Below are 12,370 nucleotides of genomic sequence, written 5' to 3'. Positions count from 1 at the left end.
GAAGGGAATTTCAGGTTCTGGTTTTGATATCTGCCATCCCACCGGGGGCTGGGGAGCACGTGAGGGTGTACTCATTGCTCTGCTTGTTCGTGTGTAATCTACCTATGTCAGAGCACATCTTGTGCACAAGGCTCCTGAAATGTTTTACAGGCAGGCCTGTACAGACACATAGATCAGAAATGTTCATATCAGTCAAAACCACATCATATAATTTCATGTGAGAAATCTGTTATGGTTTATTTCCCCTTCCCTTTACTTCCCCCCCCCCCAAAGTCATGATAATGGTAACAAAAGAAAAAAAGACAAAAAAAGCTTGAAAGAAACATTAACCACCAACTTTATCTGGACAAGTCTTGTAACAGTCACATTTAATGCATAGGACAGACCCCTTTATCCCTTTTTCAGACACAGAAGTTTCCCAGAAATGTCAAAAGGATTTTAATAATTTCTGCAGTAAGTTCCTGCATACAGGTTTTCCTGGCTCTCACAGCAAGTCCAGTAGTGCTCAGCTCACAAAGATCCCTTTCAACTTGCTCTTTAGACATCAGGGAGGGTTTTAGGCATGTAAAGTAAATTAGTATGGGGAACTAAAAAATTTTTAGCCCTCTGAAGAGAAAATTTTTCTGTTATTAACTCAGGGGATTTTTTTCTTTTCTCACCTTATTACAAAACTACCATGTAAGAGAGCTGGTACAAAAATAGCCAACAGCCCTGTGGTTAGGGCAATCCCTAGAGGTGGTAGAGACTGAAATTCATGTTCTTTTTCAAAGTTTGGATTTGTACCTTGGTGTGCCACATCCCAAGAGTGTGCCTTGCCTGCTGACCTTTCTCTGCTGACCTAAATCCCACCCTGGGCTGAGCCAGCTTTCCCCTGGGAGCTGGGTGGAAACCAGCACCTTTCACTGGAATGTTTCAACCCATTCTGTTCAGCAGTTCTCTTCTGCCCTTCTACTTAATGCTCCTTTCACAGTGTTTGCTGTGAGGGATCTCAGTCTGTTACACATCCACATTTCCTTCATGACTTGATCCCATCACAGCAGTGACACTCTGGCAGTGACTCCAGGTATTCACATAAACTCCATTTTCATTGGATTGAGGCTGTTGAAAGATCCCAGTTTCGTAGAAAGGTGAAACCAGCTCTTGCACCAATTATAGTGCAGAATGGGAGGAGTGAGTTTGCTGCTGTATTGTCATTTCTGGATGGAGTTTCATGAATTCCAGGATGATATCCCTAGCCTGGAAACTGGCTGCTACCATGTGAGCCAAACTGCTCACTAAATCTGGAGCTTCCCTTAGAATATGGCAGGTGCAGACTTAGCCACCAGTCTCTGGGGGTATGGGAGGTACTGGAACAGGCAGAGTTTGAAGTGCTAGGTGTATTTTCCTTTGAAAAATTGAAAAGAGGTGGCATTTCCAAATATTTGGTTCCTTTTGCTAGGTCAGAGTTTAGGTTAATGTTTACTCATGCTCAGTCTTTCCTGTGACTTGCTTTAGTTTAGCTGAAGCAGGACTGGGGGGGCCCTGGCTTTCAGAAGAGCTGTGCATCCATGTTTGTATCCTGTGAGGAAAAACCCAAACCACAGGAAACCAGGGCACACTGTGAGCACAGAGCATCTGAGACAGTGTGAGCCAAGGAAGGGGACCCTGGCAGGGCAACTGGGTGACCTGCATCCTACTCCTGGCTCTGTCCCATCTGCTCAGTAGTCTCAGGCCACCACTTTTCCCTCTTTGGTCTGTTTTCCTTCTTCCCTTCTGCATTGTCTGTTTTGAGTGCAAGTTCTGTGGGACAAGTTGTGTGTTTCTTCCTAGGTGTTTGCCCAGTTCCAAGCACAGGGCAGTCCTATTCTTATTTAACTCCCCTAAGGCACCACTAAAAAGCAAATAAAATGAGAGATGGGAACATTTTTGCTCTTATATATTTAATAAGATTAAATATGTATTTTAAATGTGAGCTCCTGTGGGTCTCCTGTTTTTTTTTCATTTACACCCCGAAGTAATCTTCAGCTTTGATTGCACAGGAGGCTTTAATGTTTACATCCTTGCAAGAGGCTGGAGCTGGTAGTTGAAAGCACAGCCCTGTGCTGCTCAGTGCAATCCCAGCCTGCCCAGGGGGCTGGTCTAACTAACCAGAATCAAATTAAAGCGCATCATAAAATTACAGCATGCTTTTCTGTAAAGTTTTATTTTTACTTTCCTGGGCCTGGCCTTCAGGTTTCATTAGGAGCAGCGCTCAGCAGAGCTCCCTGTGGGCTGAGGGTACCCTCTAGAGGAACAGGCACTGGCAGCAGTGAAATACAGGGATGGTTTGTCTTCCCAGGGGCATTTTTAAGGCCGGTGAGAAATTGGGGGACATGAAATGCTGACTCTGGATCCTGCCCATTTGTGCTGCTCTCTTTGTGCAAGGTGCAGGTGATTTTAGGGGTCACGTTTAAAGGGAGAGGTGTGCTTCTTCAATCCTCCCAAAATCGGGGGTTTGTGGTTCCCAGGCCTGGTGAGAATAAGTGCAGTGCAAAGAGGGACACACCACTTAGTGTTTCCTCCTGTGCATAGTGCTGGCAGAGAATAATTTAGGTTGGAAAAGACCTTTTAGGTCATCAAATCCAACCATTATCCCAGGACTGCCATGCCCACCACCAATCCATGTCCCCAAGTGCCACATCTAAAGGTTTTTTGAACACTTCCAGGGACTGTTATTGTTATTCGACCACTTCCCCTAACAGCCTGTTTAGGGCAGCTTGACCACCCTTTCAGTGAAGAAAGTGTTCCTAATATCCAATCTAAACTTCCTCTGGTGAGGCCATTTCCTTTTGTCCTATCTCCTGTTCCTTGGGAGCAGAGCCTGATCCCCACCTGGCTCTATCCTCCTGTCAGGGAGTTGTGCAGAGCCAGAAGGTCCTCCCTGAGCCTCCTTTCCTCCAGGCTGAGCCCCCCCAGCTCCCTCATCAGACTTGTGCTCCAGATCATTCCCCAGCTCTGTTCCCTTCTCTGCACGTGCTCCAGCCCCTCAATGTCTTTCTTGTTGTGAGTATCCCAAAACTGACCCCAGGATTCGAGGTGTGGCCATGGGGGTCACCTCAAGGCTTATTCTCCAGGCTTTTGGGATCATGCAGGCTGAGCATGACACTCAGGCTGTCAGTTCTCTTCAGTCTGGCCAGCCCTGCTGGGAAAATTGCTTCCACTGCCCATGGAATGGGATGGGTCTTCCTGAAACTAAGCTTCACTTCATGGGATGAAAAGGAGTTGTTTGTTACCCAGATTTTTGCAGCCTTTCCCTCTTCATAGGGATATTCATTATGTTCAGATCTCAGCACTCTCCAGTTAAATCTGACTGTCTCTTCACTCCCACACAATTGGAAGGAGTGACTTTTGTTAGCAAGGGCATTGGCAACACAGCTGGTTTCTCAAAGAATTATGGAAAAACTGACAGTATCTAATGACAGCACAACACGTGTGCAAAATGATGCTCCCATTCCACTGTCCCGTTGCAAATGCCTAAGCTTTATATTCCTGTTGCCTCGCCTTACGGCAGCACTTCAGCGGCTCTTGGTTTGAAAACAAAAGAGGCAGCTCCATCTAGAGGTCTGTGACAAGGGAAGAAATCCTGGTTTCCATAGCTCTGCTCTTAGGAGTTTCTGTTGATGCAGTGTTGTTGTATGTGTTGATGTATATGTGGGAGTGCTTTCTCTCGTTCAGCGTGGCTTTGCCATCTGGTTTCTAAGTGTTTTATAAGTTCTAAGATTTTTGGAGCACGGTCTTTTAGAGCAATCCTGAGCTATTCTTATTTCCCCAGCTTACTCAGAGTGAGATGCAGCTCAGCAAGAGCATCCCTATGTGTAGTTTGCTGTCTGTGTGCAGAGTTTGGGAGAGAAATGGGATGGACAGGGAGGTCCTGAGCATTGTTTCTCCCTGATTCTTTACAGTCATCTGAGAATTTCTCAGTGCAATGTGTGAGAGAGGACTGTGCTCAAGCCTGCGCTGGTATTTTCTGGCTGAGTCCACACTCTTATCCCAAAGAAGGGAAGAGTACCACTGTGGGAACCCCCAGGGAGTGGGGATGGGGACATGCAGGTGACTTTTACTCATAGGTGTGCACCAACAGAAGTGTTAGTTTAAGTAATTAGGAATCTAACAGTCTGACTTAAAGGGTCCTTGGGATGGCATCTTCGTATCTCAGAGCTCTTGTGCTTCACTGAGATTTAAAAGATCTCAGTAAAAGTGCATACAGAGCTTTTTTTCTTCCTCTCAGTGATGATTAAAGCACAAACACAGAGATACATCCCCTGCATAGCATATTCCAGAGTGCAACCCTGCCACAGGACTGCAACCAAATGCTGGGGGTTGTGTTGGGGTTTGGTTCTGAACCAAAAGGAGAGTTCTTTGTAATGGACTGAAGAATAAAAATCAATATTCCTTAGACGGAATTCAAAGGTTAATAATGCCCAGTACCTCCTATGTGCTTCTTTTCCTTCTAATCATCCAGTCCAGGTAATTGTTCTCTTCTCCCTTTGAGCATCCTTCATCATCATTATATTTTCTACAGTGTACTCTCATCAGCATACTTTTAACACCATTATTTCTAACCCTTTCCTGCTGCCTTTTCAACTTCCATCTGTACTACAGGTATTAAAGATGACAGATCCTGTGGTTACTAGAAAAGAAATGTACAGATAAATAGAAATTATTGGTCAATGCCTGCATTTCAGTGGAACAGAGTTCAGCACTTGAGATGAAGAAAGAATAGGCAGTTCTTGGCAGATGGGATTTCGTTCTAATGAGAAAAAAAAATTTATGAGAGACATAGCAGGAAACTGAAAGATCAGGCTCAGTCTTGACTGAAAAAAGAACTTTGAGAGCTTGCTGATCCTTTGCCAGTGTTAAAGGAATCAACTCAGTTAAGTATTCTTAGCTAATATAATGAGTCTGCAGCATGTAGTCATAATAGCCCCGTAACATTAATACATTTATTTTTTTCTCCTCTTTAGTCTTCTTACTGTTAAACAATGTCTGCTATTGTTTTAGCTCAGGTCATAGTTCAGTCTTTGGAGGACTTAAAAAATACAAAGTTGAATGATTCAAGAAAAGAACAACATCCTACTTCTTAAGGAATAATATTAATATTAGATAAACACTGCAGCGAGGAAGGACATCTTTAACAAGATCAGGTTGCTCAGAGCCCCATCCAACCTGACCTTGAATCTTTCCAGGGATGGGACATCCACATCAGTGTTTATCTGATACAAATCAACCCTCTTTTAGTTTAAAACCATTACTCTTATTGCAACAGGCTCTACTAAAATGTCTGTCCCCATCTGTCTTCCAAGCCCCCTTTAAGTACTAAAAAGTCTCCCTGGAGCCTTCTCTTCTCTAGGCTGAACACCCCCAACTCTCTCAGCTTTTCCTCACAGCAGAGGTGTTCCAGCCCTCTGAGCATCTTCATGGCCTCCTCTGGACCATGTCCAACAGTTCAGTGTCCTTCCCATGCTGGGGATCCCAGAGTTGGATGCAGTACTCCAGCTGGGCAAAGATTCTGGGGTCTCTTCATTGTTTGAACAACCCTGCTGTTCCTCATGGAAAATCCTGGGATTTATTATGTTCTGAGCTGACCAGAAGCTGAAAGAGGCAGAGATGCTCTTTTATTCTACCCCATTTCCAAAAGGTAAAGAGAATGCACACACACCTGACGGTCTGGGGCCATTCCCAGCAAGCCTCTGCTGCTTAAAGGCACCATGTGCACATCCTTGGGCTTCTTAAGTACTTCTGAATTTCTTGTCCAACTGGTTCTGTTGCACAACACGTTAGCACGTGCTGGCTTGGGAAAGAGGGTAGGAAGGAAGTTGTTATCAGAAGCTGATAGGAGGGAAGCTGTATCCCAAGTGCCTTGTTTATAGGCAGGAGCAGATAAGCTGACTCATATCTCTGAGTCCCCAGCACTACAACATCCCCATGCTCATACCACGTGAGACACAGGCATGGGCATACACAAGAGGCTTTAACCCCTGCCCCAGGGACGATTGAAGCACTTTCTAATCCTTGATTGTACAAACCAGCACAAACTTGAGCCTGTTAGCAAAATCTCCCACCTTTTTCCTCTCGATACTGGATCCATTGGCTGCCATAGCATCTGAATGGGCTTGCAGGTAGCACTGAGCTGCTGTAATTTGACCAAATTTGAACTCCATGCTTGTCCTCTGACTACTCTGTGTGTAGTCAAACCATGACAAGATCCCATTGCAGAGGCCAAACTGGAACAGGGTTGGTGAGGCATCTCCAATGCAATGCATTCAGATTCTGCACTGTGAATCACTTTATTTGGAGGAGTGTGACCTCTCCTCTTCAGAGAGTTAAGCACCACATGTGCCACCAATATCCTGTGCTGGTTGTGGCCCTATCTGACTGATCTAAGCCTTTAGTGAACAGGGTGGCTCACCTATACCACGTGTGCCTTTGTAGGAAAGAAGAACTTTAAAAGTACCATCAATAACTGCAGTGCAGTAGAAAAAGACCAATAGCTCAGAAATTGAGTTATTTCAATACCATTAAATGTACCCAACCCCACAGAGGGTAAAGCACAGTCATTTCACATATCTCTACCTCTGAAGTGCTGCTAGTTCTCTTGCAACACCAGTCGGGTCTAGCACTGATTGGAGGGAGTCCGGAAGATCCTGTTCCCATAGAGCACTAACAATGCATTTCTGGGTGTCTCCTCCCTCATTTGTGTACCATGGCACTGCAGGTTGAAGAAAACTGCTCAGACTGCTCTATGAAAGCCACTTCCATGACAAGCTGCTGCCAGTCCTTCATGGCATTTTGACACTGGTGTTGTTTTTCCATTGCTTTGAACTGCAAAAATGTGAAAAAAGCAGAGCAAAAAGTGGATCAGGTGTCTTCAGCATTCAAAATGTGGAAGGGAATGTCTTTCATATCTTGGTAATACTGGGCAATATTGCTCATGTGCAGGCATTTGCAAGATTGTGGCTCTAAGCTCATTTGTAAACCACATGGCCAGAAGAGAACTGTACAATTATCTGCACTAAATGTTAATGAGGGACAGATCGTATTCACCCCTGCTTGATGCATCAGTCCCCATGAAAAGGAAGTAAAAAGTATTTTTAAACTTGAATGTTGGATTTCAGTGAATTAGAATGAGAGAACCATGAATGAAGCAGATTTTCCAGCCTCCTATGTACACATTACTGTGTCTTTTACTTAAATCCCATTATTACATATGTGGGTGGAAGCTGCTGCCCAACAAAAATATACAGAAAAATCAGGAAAGCAGAGGGCACTGCAGATGCCTGGTGCCTCAGAGCTCTGTGGTTTAGAGGAGAGGTTTGTTGGGCTAGGGGTGGGGGGCTGGCATGCAAACTGAGTGTCCCCATGGATGCCTTGAACCCATTTCTGAGCGTGTCTGTCATGTTCGGGAATAAGTGAGAAACTAAATTATAAATAATAGAGCAAGACTGCTGGGAAAGAAATAAATCCCAGTAAACCAGAACAATCAGTTTGTTCTCCAGTGTTTCCTGTACAAGTAATAAAATCTAATAACTGAGTTGCTGTTAACAGTTAATGACCACTGCATTTGTTAATAGACCCAGACAAATGAGAGCAGTTTAATACAACAAACAGACCATTAGCTGTATTAATGGTCGGCTTGTAGGAGTTAGTGCTCTTATAAACTATATTCTGCAGTTTATAATACCAGCACTTTATAAAATGACCCGGTGTTTTCCAAAAAAAAAAAAAAAATAATAATAAGGATCAGGTGAACTGCAATTTAGTAGTGGAAAATCAGTATGCATGGCAACTAGGAAAAGCTGATATTAGGCTACAATCTCTTTTTCTGTTTTGCACTGGAATAAATCAGGATCAACAGCAAACATACAAACCAGGGCTGATTCTTGTATATCTTAAATGAGTGGCAGCTTTGCTTTTGACTTCAGTGCATTGTGCATTGATCCTGTAATTATTATCATTAGAGAGGAATTTGATCTTTTTTTTTTTTTTCCCCCTAGACCACAAATGATTCCACATATGGGATATTCAGTCTTTAGAAGCTGTCATTGTTTAAAGCTTTAACAAGCAGTCTTATAGAAAGAACTATAAAAGGGAAGTGGTATAAATAGACTAAAATTAATAGAGGAACAAAATAGAGTTTGTTCCTGCTTTAATTTCCTCTACAGTTCTCTTAATTTTTGTATTTTTTATAGTGTATTTAGCTGCAGTTTGAGTTACAAAAAGTGTCACTGGCATTTTTTGCAGTGGTAGTTGTGAAAGTTTTCCCATCACTTTACAGACTCATAGCTGAATGCCACCAGGGTCTGGTAGAAATTTGAAGTGGAGCAACTTAAGCCTTTGCCCTTAACTTGCCAAACGAGGATGATACTAAATTATTACAGAGTTATAGGTTACTGGAGAAAGGAATAATGCACACTTTGGTAAAAAAAAGAAATGGAAATTTTTACAGGGTACATGAATGGGCTCTAATCTGTGTGTATCTGTAGTGCGAATTGAGGCCAGGCTTAAATCACAATATTACAACAGGACTTGGCCAAGCTCTTTGGCTTTGTTTGTGGAGCTGAACTGCAAGTTTTTCAGACAGATTCCCAAAAACATAAGAGAGAAGTTGCATAAACTCATCCTTAAGGTTTCTGTGACCTGAAGGAAGAATGCATAAGCAAACTCAGAGAGTTGTTCCCATCTTTGACCATTCACCCACCTGCAGGAAGTGGTGCCTAAGCCAGTCTAAAAAGATGTCACTCCTCAGTTTTTTTACTTAGATATGGAAATTACAGTCCAGAGGAACACAATAAGCTCACTTTATCCCTCCTAGATTCATCATACCTCAGCCACACTGTTCCATGTCCTTCCTGTTGATTCCTCTCAGGTGGCAATTTGTGGTTCAAGAAGTTTTTTGGGCCAAGGTTTATCTCATGGTCAGTAACCACTATTAAGTCTATCCTCCATTAACACCTAGTCCTAACCTGTATAAGGCTGTTTATATTTCTGGCCTCCATTTTTTGCAACAAACTCCAAATTATAACTATGCATCCTGTGAAAAGGCATTTGCTTCTTATGTTTTAAACGTCTGACCTCAACACAACTGCAACTGTCCCTTAGATCTTGGCTGGGAAAGACTGAAAAATCCTTTCCCATTCATACAGCCCATGTGGTTTATGACTGTACAGATCTTGCTCATATTTTCCTTTTCATTCATTCCTTCCCAGACTTAGAAATATTAAGCTAGGCAATCTTTTCCCTTCCCAAACATTTTTTGTGCCTTTCATCACCTTTGTCATCTTTTTCTGTGCCTTTCCTAGTTCTATTCTGCATTTTTTGAGATGGAAGGACCAGCAGGCTTGCACACTATAAATGGTATGAGTGTGTCATTTATACAGTGCCTGAGTGACGTTTTGGCATTGCTGTCAGTTCTTTCTAACAATTACCAATAATCTATTTGTCTTTTTGATTGTTGGTGAGCTCTAAGCAGTTTATTTTTTTTCCAGGGGGTTCTCCACCACTACACTAAAACCTCCTAGAGTGGCAGGTTAATAAGATTGCCTGTAACCTGGTTTGTTTATCCTGTAATTTATCCATAATTCAGATTGCACTGCCTCATCTCCTTTGTTTTCTATTTGTTGCCACTGCATGTCTCCCACCACTCTGCTGCTCAGGCACATCAGGAGATCTGTTCACTCTTCTCAGTGGGTTCCTTGAACAGCTCTGTGTCATGGGCTGACTGCTTGGCCATCCAGCCTGGCAGGAAGCACTGGGAAGAGCTCAGCCTCCCTGAACACCCGAGGGCACAGAATGAATCACCCTGCCATGCCTGGAGCCTGGTCTCTGAGGTACTGCTGAGGAAGGGAAGAGAATCCACGCTCCTGCAGACCTGACTGGCACCCAGAGCTGTGCAAGGAGGATCAATGCAGCCATCACCAGATGGTGCTGCTGCATTCAGCCTTGCAAGGTCATTGTGTGCAGGGATGTTTTGATTCTTGGAAGAAAATACTGAACTGGGGATGTTTTTCCACTGCATGGATGTCTGGAGAGTAGGCAGGGTATGTTCTGACTTCATATCACTGCTCAGTTCTCTTTGAGAACAGGACATTTGGGCTTTGGCTGGGAGTTCAGAATAGGGGTGTGTTCAGATGCTGTTTGAGATGATCTGTTCCAGACTGGTTTGAGTGGATAAACAAAATTAATTAGATTCACATCATATGAGTCCACAGGATTGGTTTTTTCCTCCAGCAGAAAACTGGCTCGCAATGCTGCTCACCAGAAATACTTACAACTATGGCTCACCTGCTTTTTTCCATGAGTTTTACAATACTTGCTGTTTTTTTCTTTTTTGAAGTCTGGGTGGAGGAATCACATTATCACATGAGATTCCAATGAACCACTGTATAGAAAAAGTTCTTTAAGTCCTCATTCCTATTGCTATTACAGATGAAACTTCAGCAGGGCAAAGTACTTCACCCTGTGTGATTAAGCAGAGGAAATGCCACTGTCTGAGCTTTTAACCAGCAGATTTTTATCTTCTCCCTGTTTCTGCCAGTAAATATGTGAGCCAGCCATTACTTCTAACAAGTAATGCTTGGGATGACTTTCATCTCTGCCTGTTCAGAAACCTGAGGAAAAGGTAAAGGAAATTTTGATGGTATTACAGCAGTCTGTGATTGTAATTCATGTTTATCTGTTAACTATAGTCTTCCACCTCCAAACACTCTTCACTGCTATTGCACTGAGCCTTTTGAAGGGCTCTAAGCAAGGTAAAATCTGTATTTGATGATTTGGAATTTAGAGAGGGAGTGCTCCAGCCTTTCAAAGGCCTTCAGCCTTATCCTCTGGGCACTCATGCTGGGTACTTTAAAGTTTAGTCTGTCTTTAAACTTTAAACTTTGTCTGCAGCCATTAGCGAGTTCTGGTGAAGTCTTCTAAGAACTCTGGGTTGCCCATGATGGGCAGTATGGATTCTACCCTGGCTTCATGGGACAGCTCATAACTAGGAAGGACAGAAGTGATAAAAGTAGAAAATGACAGATACTGATCCTCTTGAAAAAGTGAATGATGGACTTTTTTATTTTATGGTGTCATGAAAGAAGAAATGGTGAATCCAGACATGAAAGCAGTAGCAGATATACAGCTGGTAAAGAGAAATATTTATTTCTGACCAGCTCACTGCTGTGGGATACCGGAATCCAAGAAGGTACGAAGATTAAAACCAGGGAAAATAAACTCGCCTAGAATGATCACAGCTAATTTCAGAAGAAACATCAACACAAAAATCCTAAATCTTCAAGTCTTTTATGAGAACGGAGTACTCTGTGTTTACTTGGCTGTACCTGCTGTTAAAAGATCTGGAGCTGGTCACTCCTGGAAACAAAATCCCAGAACCTGGGGTGGCAATTCGTAAGACTAAGCCTGTATTCCTCCTGAGGATGAGCTGTCCTTACCAAGTTCAAAAAAATCTTAAACACTTCTCTTTTCCAGTTAATAGTGACAGATCAAGGAACTTAAAAGCCCTGAAAGGAGACCTGTCAGAAGTCTGATTTAAGAGTCTACAAATTTTTCTGGCAGAACAGTTGGTTCCATGTGAGGAGTGATCACATTACTGAACCTGTTCCACCTGCTCTCACCAGAGGAGGCAATCAGAGACAACCTGCTTTGTCTGAGGCTTGGAAGAAACCTTGGCTTGGTGCTCCTGCAAAACTTGGGAGTTCTAGAAGAAGAAAACAACGTGGAAAAGGGGGCAAAGGAGGAAAGGGGTGAGGAAAAAACAGAAGCAGTCTGCTAAGGAAGGTGAAAGACGGCAGAGCTGAAGGTGAGAGGAGAGGTCTGGAAAAGTAAAGGAAAAAAAAAGAAAGAAACACACCAAAAAAAGGCTGCAAACTGTCAGCCAGTCTTGGCACCATCCAGCTGTGGTGGGGTCACTCAAAGGACCGCATCTTAGGGAGTGCAACCTAATTCAGATGATGTCGGCTAAGCAGTGCCACCGGGAAGGCAGGATTTCATTGTTCCCTACCCAGTTCACACCGCTTTCCTGTGAAATCTGCAAAGCAATTAAAACTAATTAAATTCCGACTTTATTAAGTGCGATCAAACCCCCGAAGAAATCCACCCTAAAACCAACCCTGCAAGCCGAATGCCAGGCACGTTAATCAGCTTCAATTAACCCCCAAACGGCGGAGTTGTTACAATACGGCAAAGCCAACACATCCTTATGTTCTCCGCGCACGTTCTCCCGGCTGAGCGATGCAGGGAGGCGCCGGTTGTCACGGACGAGGTGCGGGCGGCGGAGGCAGCGATGCTCTGGGTCGCGTGTTCGAGGGGCCGCAGGTCCGAGCGGCGGGTGCAGCCCCAGAACCGCTGAACA

At 43.6% G+C, this 12,370-nt stretch overlaps 1 long non-coding RNA gene across 1 annotated transcript; it reads right to left on the bottom strand.

Annotated features, from left to right (window-relative positions):
• Positions 1 to 11,047: 11,047 nt before the first annotated feature.
• Positions 11,048 to 12,364, bottom strand: LOC108447785. Its single transcript, XR_001863471.1, has 2 exons — positions 12,128 to 12,364; positions 11,048 to 12,046 (listed from the first exon to the last, which is right to left on the bottom strand). It is a non-coding gene; the product is annotated as an uncharacterized LOC108447785 (long non-coding RNA).
• Between the last annotated feature and the right edge of the window lie 6 nt (positions 12,365 to 12,370).

This window comes from Corvus brachyrhynchos, unplaced genomic scaffold (assembly GCF_000691975.1).
Source record: "Corvus brachyrhynchos isolate BGI_N302 unplaced genomic scaffold, ASM69197v1 scaffold245, whole genome shotgun sequence".
In the NCBI taxonomy this organism is placed as follows: domain Eukaryota; kingdom Metazoa; phylum Chordata; class Aves; order Passeriformes; family Corvidae; genus Corvus; species Corvus brachyrhynchos.
Note: the sequence above shows the minus strand (reverse complement) of the source record. Positions and strands in the feature narration are given on the sequence as shown.